The sequence below is a fragment of the Heteronotia binoei genome, chromosome 4 (assembly GCF_032191835.1).
Source record: "Heteronotia binoei isolate CCM8104 ecotype False Entrance Well chromosome 4, APGP_CSIRO_Hbin_v1, whole genome shotgun sequence".
In the NCBI taxonomy this organism is placed as follows: Eukaryota; Metazoa; Chordata; class Lepidosauria; order Squamata; family Gekkonidae; genus Heteronotia; species Heteronotia binoei.
Window position 1 is genome coordinate 166,376,011 of NC_083226.1, and position 16,112 is coordinate 166,392,122.

At 44.5% G+C, this 16,112-nt stretch overlaps 1 protein-coding gene across 1 annotated transcript in view; it reads right to left on the reverse strand.

The window, feature by feature from the left end:
- Nucleotides 1-13,724, reverse strand: part of ME2 (malic enzyme 2) — a 54,202-nt gene extending 40,478 nt beyond the window's left edge. The window contains exon 1 of the mRNA XM_060236170.1: nucleotides 13,603-13,724. The gene's annotated coding sequence lies outside the window, so the exon portion shown is untranslated. The remainder of the gene's footprint in view (nucleotides 1-13,602) is intronic.
- Between the last annotated feature and the right edge of the window lie 2,388 nt (nucleotides 13,725-16,112).

Here is a 16,112-nt window from a genome sequence, read left to right on the forward strand (position 1 = left end):
ATGGTTTCTCTTATGTTCTTATGCCCAATTTATATTATTTTAAAAGTTGAGCAAAGACCCCAGGGATCCACTTTTTTTATTTTGTTCGATTTATTTTGCTCTTGAGCTCTCCAAGAGCATCTACGATGGTTGCCAGCTCTGGGTTGAAAAATACCTGCATATTTGGAGGGTGGGGCCTGGGAGGGCAAAGTTTGGGGAAGGGGACTTCAGTAGGTCATGCCATAAAACTAGGAGATCTCCTGCTATTACAATTAATCCGCAGATGACAAAAATCAGTTCCTCGGAAGAAAATGGCTGCTTTGGAAGGTGGACTCTATGGCATTGTACCTGAGAAGTTCCTTCCAGCCCTCCTCAGATTCTAACCCTTAAATCTTCAAGTATTTCTCAACACTGAGCTGGCAATTCTCCAGAGAATCCACCTTCCCAAGAAGCTGTTTTCTCCAGGTGAAATGATCTCGATCACCAGGAGATCAGCTTTAATCCCAAGAGATCTCCAGCCACCACCCAGTGATTAGCCAAAAAGGAGCAGAGAGTTTCACAGGCGTATGCGACAACGAAAGAAAAAAACACAGCTCCCTATAATAAATTACACAATACCAGATCTCAGGCAAGATCAGAACTGAATTCATTAAATGTTGTACAACATGAAACACTGAGTTACGTAGAACGCTTCTACACAGAACGAGGATTCGTTCCTCGTTCCTTTTTGGCATTCTGGTTTTGAACAGTGTGGATTTAACTGCTGTTTACAAAACACATTTGCTAAGAGTCAGTGTTTCCTGACTTACGATATTTAATGAATCAATTCTGATCTTGACTGAAATCTGGTATACTGTAATTTGTTATAGAGAGTAGTGTTTCTTTTTTTTTCTTTTGGGCACCACATTTTAAGAAGGATATAGACAAATTCGAATAGGTCCAGAGGAAGGCAACGAAGATTGTGAGGGGTCTGGAGACCACGTCCTATGAAGAAAGGTTGAAGGAGCTGGGGATGTTTAGCCTGGCAAGGAGGCGGCTGAGAGATGGTATGATCACCATCTTCAAGTCCGTGAAGGGCTGTCCTGTAGAGAATGGTGCAGAATTGTGTTCTGTGGCCCCAGAAGGTAGGACCAGAACCAACAGGTTGAAATTAAATCAAAAGAGTTTCCAGCTCAACATCAGGAAGAACTTCCTGACAGTTAGAGTGGTTCCTCAGTGGAACAGGCTTCCTCGGGAGGTGGTGGGCTCTCCTTCCTTAGAGGTTTTTAAACAGAGGCTTAGATGGCTATCTGACAGCAATGCAGATCCTGTGAATTTAAAGGTAAAGGTAGTCCCCTGTGCAAGCACCAGTCGTTTCCAACTCTGGGGTGACGTCGCATCATGACGTTTTCAAGGCAGACTTTTTTACATGGTGGTTTTGCCAATGCCTTCCCCAATCATCTGCACTTCCCCCCCCCCCCCAGCAAGCTGGGTACTCATTTTACTGACCTTGGAAGGATGGAAGGCTGAGTCAACCATCAGCCAGCTACCTAAACCCAGTTTCCGCCAGGTTGTGAGCAGAGCTTAGGACTGCAGTACTGCAGCTTTACCACTCTGCATCTTTGAATTTAGGGGGAGGTATTTGTGAGTTTCCTGCATTGTGCAGGAGGCTGGACTAGATGACCCTGGAGCTCCCTTCCAACTCTATGATTCTATGATTCAGTGTTGCAACCGTCCAGTGATTGGAAACCCTACTGCTTGTCCCCCCTTGAGAAATATTTCCTCAGGCGCAGGCTGAAAGCAAACGGGAGAAATACATCCTCTCATCTACAGAATGCTGAAAGAGCAACCAAAATAAAGCTAATTTTTCAACTCCTACTTCAAGGGCACTTACTAATCCCTCTTTCTCACCAACTGCAATTAGCAAAGGCTAAAAAGCGTCTTCGTAATACACTGCCTGGGTGCAAAACAAACAGACTGCGCCTCTCCCCATTAGCCTTCAACAAATTAACACACCTCTCTCCACCTAATGAGCAACCCGCAAGAGAGATTTCCTCTCCAGTTCTTTTGAAGGAGGAACAAAAGGAAAGGTGACCCAAGCAGCAGATGGGCCCAGAGTACAATGCAATTAATCCTTGTTATTCTCTCCCCAGCTCACTCTCCCCAAACTCACGTAAGGAACACAAACAGAATCTTCTTATTGATCCTCCAAATTGATTTTTTAATTTTGCTTTTCCAGCCCACACAGGGAGAGCAAACAACTACATTATGCATGTATATATCTGGCCTGGTGTGTCAACAAGTGTTAATTTCCCTATTGCTTTAAACCATGGGTGTCAGACATGTGGCCCCAGGGGCCAAATCAGGCCCCCCAGAGGGCTCCTATCAAGCCCCCAAGTAACTGGCTGTCATCAGCTTCCTTCTCCCTCTCTCTTGCTTCCTTCTGCATCACAGCTTGCTTTGCCAGGCTTGAATGGCACAAAAGCTACAGAGCAAAACTTCTATTTTCTCCATTGGATGAGGTTCCTCCCTTGGGAACAAGGGGGAAGGGGGAGAAATAACTTGCTTTGCCAGGCTCTCTCAATCACACAGCAGAGCTACTGAGCCAAGCCTCTCTTCTTTCTATTGGCTGAGGCTCCTCCCCTCCTGGATCTCATGGGAGAGATACAAAGAAAGCACCTTTAAGATCGAGTGCTAATATTTTAAAAAAATCTTCAATTGTGTTTGTCTGTATCCTTTATAAAGTTTATATCTCTGCTACCTAATCTTAAATAGGAACACACACGGCCCGGTCTGATATGGCCCAGCCCGACAAGGTCTCGTTTATTTCCGATCCGGCCCTCATAACAAATGAGTTTGACATTCCTGAGGGTGGCAGACCCAGGTAGGTACCAGTGTTCCCTCTAAAATGAGTTAGTGTGAGCTAGCTCACAATTTTTTTAGCCTCTGGCTCACACATTTTTGTCTCAGCTCAGGAAAGATGGGCCCAGAGTAAACTAATTCATGCAGTAGCTCACTACAGCTTTAATGCCAGTAGCTCACAAAGTAGAATTTTTGCTCACAAGACTCCACAGCTTAGAGGGAGTGTTTGTAGGTACCTGCTCTCCTTACCACGATATAACTTCTTCATACAGCTGGCAACTTGTAATTTTATGTCTAATAAAAAGCCACACCTTAGCACAGGGGTGTCAAACTCATTTGTTATGAGGGCTGGATCTGATATAAATGAGAACTTGTCAGGCCATAATTGTCATAAAATGTAATGCCAGGTAGCAGAGATATAAAGGACACAAACAAATCCAATTAAAGAATTTGTATTTCTTCCATGTGATTGAAGGAATCTGGTAAAGGAAGCTCTGGCTCTTTCCCTCCTTCCCTCCCCAGGGGATGAGGAGGGGGCAGAGCCTCAGCCAACAGAAGGAAAAGGGGCTTGGCTCAGTAGCTCTCCTGTGTGATTGAGAGAGCTTGGCAAAGCAAGCTGTCCTTCCTCCACTTCCTCCCCAAGGGAGGAGCCTCAGCCAATGGAGAAAATAGAGGCTTTGCTCTGTAGCTCCTCTGTGATTGAGCAAACCTAGCAAATCAAGCTGTTACGCAGAAGGAAGCAAGATATAGGGAGAAGGAAGCAGACCTGCTCATGGGCTTGACAGGAACCTCTGGGGGTTTGATCTGTCCCTTGGGCCACACGTTTGACACTCCTGCCTTAGCAGATAAGCCAAGGTGGGAGGCCTTGTAAAAGGGTAAAATTACCTATAGAATTACGACCTGCACAGCATACAGTTTTGGAGGGGGGAAGGGGGACAGTGCAAGCTCCCACCAGGTGGGCAGAATCTGCCGCAGTACAGATTTACAGATAGTATTAAATTGTTTTCTCCTACTTGAAATAGCAATACTCAAAGCAGCTTATAATAGTACTAAATCCAATAAAAAGAAAAGCAAACCAACGAAACCCACACGCTGGCAATCAGAACTATCAATCAGAGCCGGCATTGTGTAGTGGTTAGAGAGTCAGGCTAGTACTCAGGAGACCCATGGAAGCTCACTGAATGACCTTGGGCTAGTCCCATATCCTCAACGTACCTACCTTGCAGGGCTGGTGTAAGGATAAAATGGAAGTAAGAGGAAGAAGTATAAAACGGAAGAATGCTGTGAGCTACTTTGGGTGGGGTATATGTGAGGCAAATAAACCGCTGAAAAGAAGCAGAAGTGATCTGACAGATCAGCCAAAAGCAGATAAATATAAAAAGTTTATTGACCTGCTGTTACAAATGACAGGTCTGACTTGGATGGCCCAGGCTAACCCGATTTTGCCAGATTTCAGAATCCAGTCACAGCAGTATCGGGACCATGAAGGAGAAAAAGCTACAGAACTATACAACCAACTCTCCGCGTACCAGAAATCCAAAAGAAATATATCTAAATATCACTAAATTCCCAAACGTAACGACAAATAACACCATGTATCACCACAGAACGTAATAATAATGGAAAGAATACAAAAGGTAAGCCATGTCAATTGACCGTTGCAGCTACTGTCCAAATAAGGCAAGAATCCCAAAGTCTCATATATTTCCTTGAAGATACTCCAACGGTAGAACCAGTCCAGTTAAGGAAACGGTTTCAGATATGAAATCCTTCTTCTCGGGACCACTTGTATTTTAAAACAAAGTTCTATTGGTCCAGTAGTGCCGTAATTCAATGTAACATTCCTCTGTGTTGATCCAGGCTTACTCCACATAGTCTACAAGACACTGCGGTTAGCCACCTTCCATACCAACATTGAAAACGTCCTCCAGCAGTTAGCCATGTGAATTATGGCACTACAGGACCAAATGAACTTCGTTTAAAAGTATAAGTGGTCCCGAGAAGAAGGATTTCATATCTGAAACCGTTTCCATAACTGGACCGGTTCTACCGTTGGACTATCTTCAAGGAAATGACTTTGGAATCCTTGCCTTATTTGCACAGTAGCTGCAACGAGCAACCGATGTGCCTAACCTTTTGTATTCTTTCCATTATTATTATGTTCTGTGGTGATATATAGTGTTCCTTGTTGTTACATTTGGGAATTTAGTGATATTTACATATATTTCTTGAGTTTTTGGTACACAGAGAGTTGGTTGTTCATTTCTGTAGATTTCAGAATCTAAGCAGGGCTGGACGTAATTAGTACTTGGATGGGAGTCCACCTCTGAACATCTCTTGCCTTGAAAACCTTAAGGGGTTGCCATAAGTCGGCTCCAATTTGACAGGAGAGGGAGAGAGAAAGAAAGACAATGAAGGAGGTAGGCAGAGCTCTTGAGGACAAGAATTCCACAGGTGTGACACTGAGACAGAAAATGTCTCCTCATACGATCATGGAGAAATCCAAAGCAGGACTTTTGATGACACTGAACAGGTAGGACAGCGCAGGTGATAATGGACCAGTATGCCCAAATCGGAGGCCGTTTAGGGAATTATAGGTCAAAACCAGGATTCCAACTTGCACACAGAAATAAGCGCTCAGGCCAATGAAAGCCTTTGCAGAAAAGGCACAGTGTTTTCATTGCAGCCTCTTCCAGCATGTCTGTAGTTCCCACACAGCCTTCAAGGGCAGCCCCATGTACAATGCAGTACAGTAATCTACACTTGAGTACATTAGAGTACACAGAAGCATAGCAAGGGCATTATTTCTGAAAAGGGGGTGCAGCTGGCAAACCAACTGAGTTTGTCAAAAAGTGCTTTGGGTCACAGCTGGGTGTCCAAAGATACAGCACAGTCTAAAACTGGGGTGTCGAACATGCAGTTTGGGGGCCGAATCAGGCCCTTGGAGGGCTCCTATCAGGCCCCCAAGCAACTGGCTGTCATCTGCTTCCTTCTCCCTCTCTCTTGCTTCCTTCTGCACCACAGCTTGCTTTGCCAGGCTTGCTCAATTGCACAGGAGCTAAAGAGCAAAACCTCTGTTTTCTCCATTGGCTGAGGCTCCTCCGTTGGGGGGAAGAATAGCTTGCTTTGCCAGGCTCTCTCAATTGCAAAGCAGAGCTACTGATCCAAGCCTCTCTTCCTTCTGTTGACTGGGGTTCCCCCCCCCCCCCACAGTCCCCTGGGGAAGGAAGGAAAGAGCCAGAGCTTCCTTTGCCCAGTTCCCTGGGCCCCATGGGAGAAATTCAAAGTAAGTATCTTTAAGACCAATGAGTGCTAACATTTTAAGCATGTTTTAGGTTTTTAAAAATATATATATTTGTGTTTGTCTGTGTTTTTTATAAAATTTGTATCTCTGCTACCTAATCTTAAACAGGCACACACACGGTTCGGCCCAGCAAAGTCTCATTTATGTCAGATCCGGCCCTCATAACAAATGAGTTCAACACCCTTGGTCTAAAAGATACAGTACGATGTAAAAACTTCTCTCAAACACAATAGGAATGGCTTGATGCTTGTTGCAACAAACAACCGGAATCACCGTATCAAAAGCTCTTTCTTACCTAGCAAAATAACTGGACCTTCATAAGCATGACACAAAACAGGCACGCTCTAGATTGGCTCATCGCAAGCCCTATTTAATAAGCTGGGAGAGGTCCTGGTATAAATGAGCCGTGTTGTTACGGCTCTCTTTGAAAAACCAGACACACAGAGATAATTCTCCCTCAGGAGTATTAGATTTCATCACAATGCATTCTTCCAATTTCCATACTACAGGAGAAGAGGGATTAGAAATGTTTCCATAAGACTTCAGTGGTGACCTTGAAGGTCTCCACATGCCCCCCACCACGTGAACACGAACACACACACACACACACACACAGGGACAGTACAGAGGACAAGACTTCTCCAGCTCCTATTTTCTTCCCCTTTACAACACACAAAATAGAAATCTAATTGGTTGTTGTAGATTTTCCAGGCTGTGTGGCCGTGGTCTTAGCACTGTGAGACCTGATGTTTCGCCAGCAACTGTGATCGGCATCCTCAGAGGTGTAACCCAGAAAACTGGAGTTTTCTCTGGGTCAAAGTGAGAAGAAGATGGTAGGCAGGTAATTTATATTTACTCAGGCAGGTGGGGTAGGGCTGAGTCATTATCTTATGGGAGCTTCCTGGGCTGTGACATGCTAATGGAAGAGCTTACCTGAGGGGGTTCTTTTGTATATGGGTTGGCTGTTGAAATTCTGATCTTATCTGTAGTGCTGTTGTAAGTTGTAGCACATTTTGTGTTTTTCAGGACTGGAAGCCATGTCCTATTCATTGTTAAACTTTCTTTCTTCCTGTTAAAATTGTGTTTATGTTTGCTGGTTTAAAAGAAGAGCTGTGAGTGAATCACCCATCAGGGTAGTACCCCACAAGCCACCTTTGAGAAGGGATGGAGCCTAACTCCCACCTCAAAATGGTGCTCACCATTACCCTGAGAGCCATAGAGGGCCTTTTGACTTTCCCCCGTTGAAGCAGTGTATAACTGCAGTCAGGGCTTTTTTTTGTAGCAGGAAGCCTTTGCATATTAGGCCACACTCCCCTGATGTAGACAATACTCCAAGAGCTTACAGGGCTCTTCTTACAGGGCCTACTGTAAGCTCCAGAAGGAATGGCTGCATCAGGGGGGTGCATCCTAATATGCAAAGGAGTTCCTGCTACAAAAAAGCCCTGATTGCAATACAACTTGTAGGGAAACTGAGGTGGAAAGGCCCATGGTAGATCCAGTGCCTTTGTACAGGTGTGATGGGGGAAAACTGGGGAAGGAGCGGGGAGGAATGAACATCATGGTCTGATCAAAATCTCTGAAATATATCATCAACCAGATAGCAGAATAAGCCCAGCAGGAACTCAGCTGCATATTAGGCCACACCTCCATTTCAAGTCAGCTGGAACTGCATTTCTGATCAAAAAAGCCCCACAGCTATTTTTTTAAGGGAACCAGGAGATTCAAGGCCATATTCTTATGCCATTGCCAGATAAATTAGTAATTCAAAACAGAATTACGGAGTTTAGGGAACAACAAGCTTGACGGCGGAAGAATCAGCATGGCTCCTCCAAGGAAAGTCCTGTCTCAGCAGCCGTTTTGGAGTTCTTTGAAATGGTTTTATTAATGATCAGGTGGACAAGGATGATCCACTAGAAATTATCAGCCTTTTACAAAAAAAAAAAAAAAACCTCACAGAAGAATCCGGAGAAAATGTGGAAATTATAGAATAAGAAATTAATCAAGCACAAAAAAACAGGAGGTAGTTCTCACACACATGGAACATCCACAAAGCTGCCTTATACTGAATCAAATAGTCGTGTTGGTCTGAAGTAGAAGAACAAAATTGCACCTTTAAGACCAACTTAGTTTTATTCAGAACGCAAGCTTTTGTGTGCTCTCTAAGCACACTTCATCAGACGAGGAATCCGGTACAGTGAGCAGAGCCACACATAGTCAGTGGTTCAGAATGCAAACTGGTACAAATTTAAGATTCAGTGACCCAGGCTTAATACAATATAGTCATCACCAGACATTCTCACATTTTGACATATTACTGTTTTATTGCTTTTGCACGTTCATGCTACTCAGATCAAAGGTTTGCTCAATTTGTTAATTTTGCACAGGGGACCTTTCCTTTTTTCCATTGAATCTTAAATTTGTACCATTTTGCATTCTAGACCACTCCCTACCAGATAATTTTACTCTACTGTCATTGGATCTTAAATTTGTACCAGTTTGCATTCTGAGCCACTGCCTACCAGGTATGTGTGGTTCTGCTCACTGTACCGGATTCCTCGTCTGATGAAGTGTGCTTAGAGAGCACACGAAAGCTGACGTTCTGAATAAAACTAAGTTGCTCTTAAAGGTGAAACTTGACTCCTATTTTGTTCTTATACTGAATCAGTTACCCCGACGCTCTAAAACAAGGGTGTCAAACTCATTTGTTATGAGGGCCGGATCTGACTTAAATGAGACCTTGTTGGACTGAACTGTGTTGGGCCGGGCCGTATGTGTACCTATTTGAGATTAGGTAGCAGAGATATAAACTTTATAAAAGGCATAAACAAACACAATTAAAGATTTATTTATTTATAATTTAAAATCAAACATGCTTAAAACACTAGCATTCATTGGTCTTAAAGGTGCTTTCTTTGTATCTTTCCCATCAGATCCAGAGAACTGGGCAAAGGAAGCTCTGGCTCTTTCCTTCCTTCCCCAGGAGGGGGAGGAGCCTCAGCCAATAGAAGGGAGGCTTGGCTCAGTAGCTCTCCGTGCAACTGAGAGAGCCTGGCAAAGCAAGCTCTTCCTACCCCTTCCCTCCCCAAGGGAGAAGTCTCAGCCAATGGAGAAAATACAGACTTTGCTCTGTAGCTCCTGAGTGATTGAGCAAGCCTTGCAAAGCAAGCTGTTATCCAGAAGGAAGCAAGAGAGAAGGAGAAGGAAGCAGATTGACAGCCAGTTGCTTGGGGGACTGATAGGAGCCCACCAAGGGCCTGATTTGACCCCTGGACCACATATTTGACACCTGCTCTAACCACTATACTACACAGGTTCTATGAAACACCCTGTAAGGACACAACAATACATTGGAGCAAAACAAAGCTTGATTTCAGGTAGCCACCACTGGAATCTGAACCTGCTGCACTTGGTGAGGGACGAGAACTTGAAATCACAGCATGTAATCAAAAGTGAAAATGTTTACTCAGCATATGGCCAAAAAAGCAAATTCCACAATATGGATTATTAGGAAAGGGACTGGAAAAAAAAGAACAACCAGCATCACAGTGGTACAGCTGTACATTGCGTACAAGAGAGATTGCAAAGCTTTTTCCTTTAAGAAAACAGGAAGGGAAGGGCCTGATAAAGATTTGCAAATTTAATGCACCGGGCGGAGAAGCCAACAGATAATTTGTTCCTGTTATCATTACACTTGGCGTCAACCCAATGTAGTTAACAGGCAGTTGATACAGGACTGACAAAAGAAAGTGCATCGTACGCTGCATAAATCAACTTGCGGAATTCACTGCCAGAAGATGTAGCCAGTGCTGCCAGTTTTCAAAAGGGGAACTGTTTGGTGTAGAGCCAGTTTGGTATAATGGTGAAGTGCGTGGACTCTTATCTGGAAGAACCGGGTTTGATTCCCCACTCCTCCATTTGCAGCTGCTGGAATGGCCTTGGGTCAGCCATAGCTCTCACAGGAGTTGTCCTTGAAAGGGCAGCTTCTGGGAGAGCTCTCTCAGCCCCACCCACCTCACAGGGTGTCTGTTGTGGGGGGGAGAAGATATCAGAGAGTGTAAGCCGCTCTGAGTCTCTGATTCAGGGAGGAGGCAGGGTATAAATCTGTAGTCGTCGTCTTCTAATATCTCTTGGACCATGGGGGTCTAACTGCTAAACTGGGAAGCATATCTCTTGAAACCCCTGTTGGGGGGAGGGGGGTGAAAGCAGCATTGAAAGGCCTCTGTGCCTTTCTCATGGGGCTCCTGAGGGCCACCTATGGGGAGGCATGTTACTGGGAAAGACAGAGCTTAGTTCTGATCAAGCAGGGATTCTATTAGATTCTTAGCATGCATCTTTATGGTGGTTTCATTTGGGTTTGTTTGGGCTTCTAGTCTGTGTCGTGCGCTCCACTACGGAAGCAAGCAACTTACAAGGGGCTTAGGACTATTTTTAGTAATACTTCCCTGGAAACTCCTCCAGCCTCCAAATACTGTTCATTTATGTATATAGTACAGAGCATCACACAAGATGCAAAAGGAAATCAAAAAATGCACAATGCGGGGTGACATGATAGAGGTTTACAAGATAATGCATGGGACGGAGAAAGTAGAGAAAGAAGTACTTTTCTCCCTTTCTCACAATACAAGAACTCATGGGCATTCAATGAAATTGCTGAGCGGTCAGGTTAAAACGGATAAAAGGAAGTACTTCTTCACCCAAAGGGTGATTAACACGTGGAATTCACTGCCACAGGAGGTGGGGGCAGCTATAAGCATAGACAGCTTCAAGAGGGGACTGGATAAGCATATGGAGCAGAGGTCCATCAGCAGCTATTAGCCACAGCATACTGTTCAAACTCTCGGTCTGTATTCTTGGTGCTTGGGGGGAGGGGGAACAGTGGAAGTGCTCTGGCCCCACTGATGGACCTCCTGATGGTGCCTGGTTTTTTTGGACAAAGGGTGATTAACACATGGAATTCACTGCCACAGGAGGTGGCAGCGGCTACAAGCATAGACAGCTTCAAGAGGGGATTGGATAAGCATATGGAGCAGAGGTCCATCAGTGGCTATTACCCACAGTGTGTATATATATATGTGTGTGTGTGTGTGTGTGTGTATGGCTTCTCTTATGTTCTTATGAAGCATACCCCAGTTGTGGCTTGCCTCAAGCAACCTGTTTGGTCTCCTGCGGTGAGCAGAAACAGTCTACAGGCAACCAAGCAGAGAAGCTTTTGTAAACCTGAAAGGAGCACAGGTTTCTTCTTCAGTTTGCCACAAATGATAAGCAGAGATATATGTCGGCAAGTGAACCATGTCATGGGTTAGCATAGGGGTGGCCAAACTTGCTTAAAGTAAGAGCCACATAGAATAAACGTCAGATGTTTGAGAGCCAGAAGACATGAATGTCAGATGTTTGAGAGCCACAAAGGAGGGAAGGAGGAAGAGAAATAGAGGGAGGTGGGGAAAAAACAACTTTAAATGCATTTTCCAAGCCGCTGGCTGGCTTGGATAAGTGATTTAAAGAGACAAATGCTTTCCCCAAGCTGGCCGATGAGGCGTTGGGGGCTTTGAGAGCCATACAATATGCGTGCAACAGCCACATGTGGCTACTGAGCCACAGTTTGGCCACTCCTGGGCTAGCAGCTTTCCTGAGTTTATTTGTAAGGCTGATAAAAATGACCAGTCATAACTTGTTTAAAAAGGAATCTATCATGTGTCATTTAAAAGAACATAATCAGCACCAGAACTAGCAGACTTTCTTACCCATTTTTTTGTGGTTTTATAATCTAAAGTTGAGAAAAGCCAGATTAATAAGTAGGCTAAGTAAACCATAACATAGCATCACAGAAAAAAATGGAGGCACCTCAATATGACCTCTTCGCTTATTTTATTCTATGATCACCTTAGCAGAGTCCTGTTGCAGAAAGGAAGACATGTAGCTCTTCAGTAGAAGAGCAAGATTTGTGTCTAACAGACCAACAAGAGTTCTAGGCCAGGGTGGCCAAACTGTGGCTCAGGAGCCACATGTAGCTCCTTGACACATACTGTGTGGTCCTTGAAGCCCCCTCCATCCCATCGGTCAGCTTGGAGAAGGCATCTGTCTCTTTAAATCACTTCTCCAAGCCAAGCGGTTTGGAGAATACATTTAAAGTGGCTTTCTTTCCACCTCCCTCCCATCTATTTCCCTTCCTTCCGGCTCTCAAACATCCAACACTTATTCTATGCGTTTCTTATGTTAAGAGAGTTTGGCCACCTCGGTATAAGAGTTCAAGAGTCAAAACTCCCTTTGTCAGATACAAAGGGAGCTTTGACTGTAGAAAGCTCATATCCCAAAAATCTTGCTGGTCTCTAAGGTACCGTACTTTTGAGCTGGACTCTAGCTGTTTCCTGGAAAGCTTGTTGTTCTTTTAAGGTGCTACTGGATTTGAATCTTGCTCTTCGCAATCATGCCACTCAGGGGTCTGATACCCAGAAAACTATCCAGAGGTCCGCGCACCGATGCATCAGAAAGTTGGTTTATGAGTCAGAGATCTTTCACTTCCTGGCTTTCAAGGTCAAGACAAAGGGTCACTTCAGGTCAAGATCTGGAGCACAAAACAACAAACTCCCAGGGGTTGGACCTGCTGGGTTGCCAAAGCAAGCCATCAGCTCCACAACAACGGTTCAAAACTGTGGAATCAGATCGGCTACCTCCAGTTTTGCCTGTTTTGCAAAGTTGTGTACATGCAGCTTGGCTTACAAACCTTGCTGCTTAATGGCATGGTGGCACAGGGTGGAGGCTGGCACAGATGCAATCTTCCCAGCGTTGGCATATTAACAGCATACACTTGTTCCTTTGCAAAAAACACATCTAGAGCTTGCCTAACATACTTGTTTTGAATGACAAAATGACACTAGATCCCAACAATCAGCTGGCCAGAATACAAGCTCTTCCCCTCTCTGAAGCATTTCGTTTTGCAAATGCACAACAGCGTGGACAAATCCTTCCATAGCACAAGTCTGAGCAGGAGGAAGAATCCCCCTCATCTATTCTAATCTAAATTAGGCCACATCTAATTTAAGGACCAATTATTTTCCATCGGCATGCTTTTTAGCCAGGAGAAAGATAACGTTCCTAAGCAGGGATGCTTTAAAATATATTCACACACAAATGCCTCCAGCAGGGCCTAGAGAAACAGGTACTGGAAGATTAATAATGAAAAGTAGTGGTTTCTTTTATCCTCAAAATGCCATTTTAACAAACGGCAGGTTTGGCCCTCGTAACTAGAGCCATAAGGATCAATACCCATTTGAGCTGCGTTTTGATTATGAATTTGCAAATGGCAAAAGGCAAAGAGCTTGACATGGCAAGGTCCCCTCACCTACACCCCAATAAAGGAGGTTCAAAATGAGAGTCCACAGATGGACCCAAGAGGTGCTGAAGAGGAAAGCAACCAGAAAGGAAATGAAAAGAAGGGGGTCAAAAAGCAATAATAAGAGCCAGTTTATAACTGCAATTACCAGGCACGTCCTGCCTTCCGCTGTAGCCCTCTGCTTGCGAGATGCTGGTCCAGAGCCCGACCCGCTTCCAGCTCCACAGAATACAAGAACGATCGTCCCACCCCGAAATCCCAACACTGAATGAACCACGCCAGGCAAAGTCAGACCGGGACACCTCAAGAGGCGGGCTTTTCCTTGGCAGCTTGGCCAATGAAAACGGATCTTGGAAGCTACCGGACTCTGGCTTCAGCCAATAGCGATTGCCCGCTCGAATTTCCCGGCCCCGGCGTGGGAGGAAGGGAGAGGAACGATTTGAATATGCTGATCGACTGGCAGGAGAAGCCAATCAGCGTGCCCTCGCCAGGGATTGATGTGCATCTTCGGGAAGACGGCCGTCAGAAGCGCGGAGGAGGCTCGGCCAATGAAAGAGGGAGCTGGGGTGCCAACCGAACTCTGTCTTCAGCCAATGGGGCTGCTCGGCTCACTTGTTTCCGAATTCTCTCGCATAGTCTCTGTGTGGGGGGGGGGGGAGTGCGAGGGTGGAGCAGAAATTATTTGAATATTCTAATTGGCGGGTCAGAGCAGCCAATCAGCCCTCGCTGATACGCGATTGATGTGCATCTTTGCAGGGACCGCCTGGGCTGCTCAAAGTGAGAAAGGTAAAGGTAAGTCCCCTGTGCAAGCACCAGTCGGTTCCGTCTCTGGGGTGACGTTGCTTTCTCTTAAAGTGAGAAAGGCGGACTATAAATAAAGTAAATTAATTAATTGATAACTTAATATAAGCTTCCTGAATGATGCGGGAATGTGGGAAGTTTTGAAAGTTCAGTTTTGAAAGCTTTGAAAGTTCAGCTTGCCAGCTTTGAAGGAAGTTATAATCAAGTTTAGTTTATTTCTGGACCACCTTTCCGCTAGAATGGTCATAAGCAGGACTGCACCACAAGAGCATACAATAAAAAATCAACCAAAAGCCAGTAAAGCACAAGGCAACTCAATTAAAATATAGTTTTAAAAGTATTTTAAAAATCGAACAAAGTTTGAGTCCAATAGCATCTTAACACCAGCAAAGTTTTATTCTGCATATAAGCTTTCATGTGCAGAATGAAACTTTGTTGGTCTTAAAGGTGCCACTTTTCCTAGCATGATTATCTTTTCCAGTGAGTCTCAACTTCTCATAAGGTGATCACCCCCCCCCCCCCAAAAAAGACATCAATAGAAGAGCAAATTCATGCAACCCATAATGCCTTCATGTCTCAATTCTGCAAGGCCTGCAAGACCTCTCTCTTCCAGTTGGCTTTCAATTGACACGGAGCCTATATTGTAGGAAACGAAAGAAATACCGTTGCCACTGAAAAACATATAACATCAAAGAGATTAGCACCAAATTCATCTTGAGTGTTTTAACTAGAGAATGTGTCATTTTACAATATGTATTGATTTTAATTGTTTGTTGTGATTTTATACTGTGAGCCGCCCTGAGTTTGCTTCGGCGGGAAGAGCGGGATATAAATCAAATCAAATTAAAAAAAATAAAAATAATTCCTTCTTTGCCTCCCACACATGTGCCATGCACAATTAATGTGTTTCTCTGCTTTGTCATTTAAAAAAAAACATTTCAAAGGGATCATGCACCTGCAATTGGAGATTTGCAATTCATTGCCACCTGCTTTACCGCTTCCGTGCCCTTTAACACCAGCCTAGGCTGCAAAATGATTAACAATCCTAGCCTTTGATGTCCTGGCAATATGTGCTGACAAAAACACAGGTTGCGATCACACACAATAAAATTTATATAAATAATGCACTTTCAATCCACTTTCAATGCACTTTCCAACTGGATTTTGGCAGTCCACACAGTAAAATCCAGTTCAGAAGTACACTGAAAGTGGATTGAAAGTGCATCATTTAGGGTGTGCAATCACAGCCTTTTGCCTAACCTACCTCACAGGTTTGTTGTGGGGATAAAACGCAAAAGAGGAGAATGAGGGAGAAATAAAAAGTAAATTAATTGTTAACCTGTTATGTAATTTGGTGTAGTGGTTAAGTGTGTGGACTCTTATCTGGGAGAACCGGGTTTGATTCCCCACTCCTCCACTTGCACCTGCTGGAATGGCCTTGGGTCAGCCATAGCTCTGGCAGAGGTTGTCCTTGAAAGGGCAGCTGCTGTGAGAGCCCTCTCCAGCCCCACCCACCTCACATGGTGTCTGTTGTGGGGGAGGAAGGGAAAGGAGATTGTGAGCCTCTCTGAGACACTTCGGAGTGGAGGGCGGGATATAAATCCAATATCTTCATCTACCTCACAGGGTGTCTGTTGTGGGGGAGGAAGGTAAAGGAGATTGTGAGCCGCTCTGAGACTCTTCGGAGTGCAGGGCGGGATATAAATCCAATATCTTCTTCTTCTTCTTCATTTCTGTACCAGTTCATGTGTCATATGAATACTTATGCTATGCTTTAGTTCTTTCCAGGCCTGATTTTGGGCAGGAGCTCACAGGAGTGGAGCTCAAGAATCTCTAAATTTTATTGTACTCTTTCTT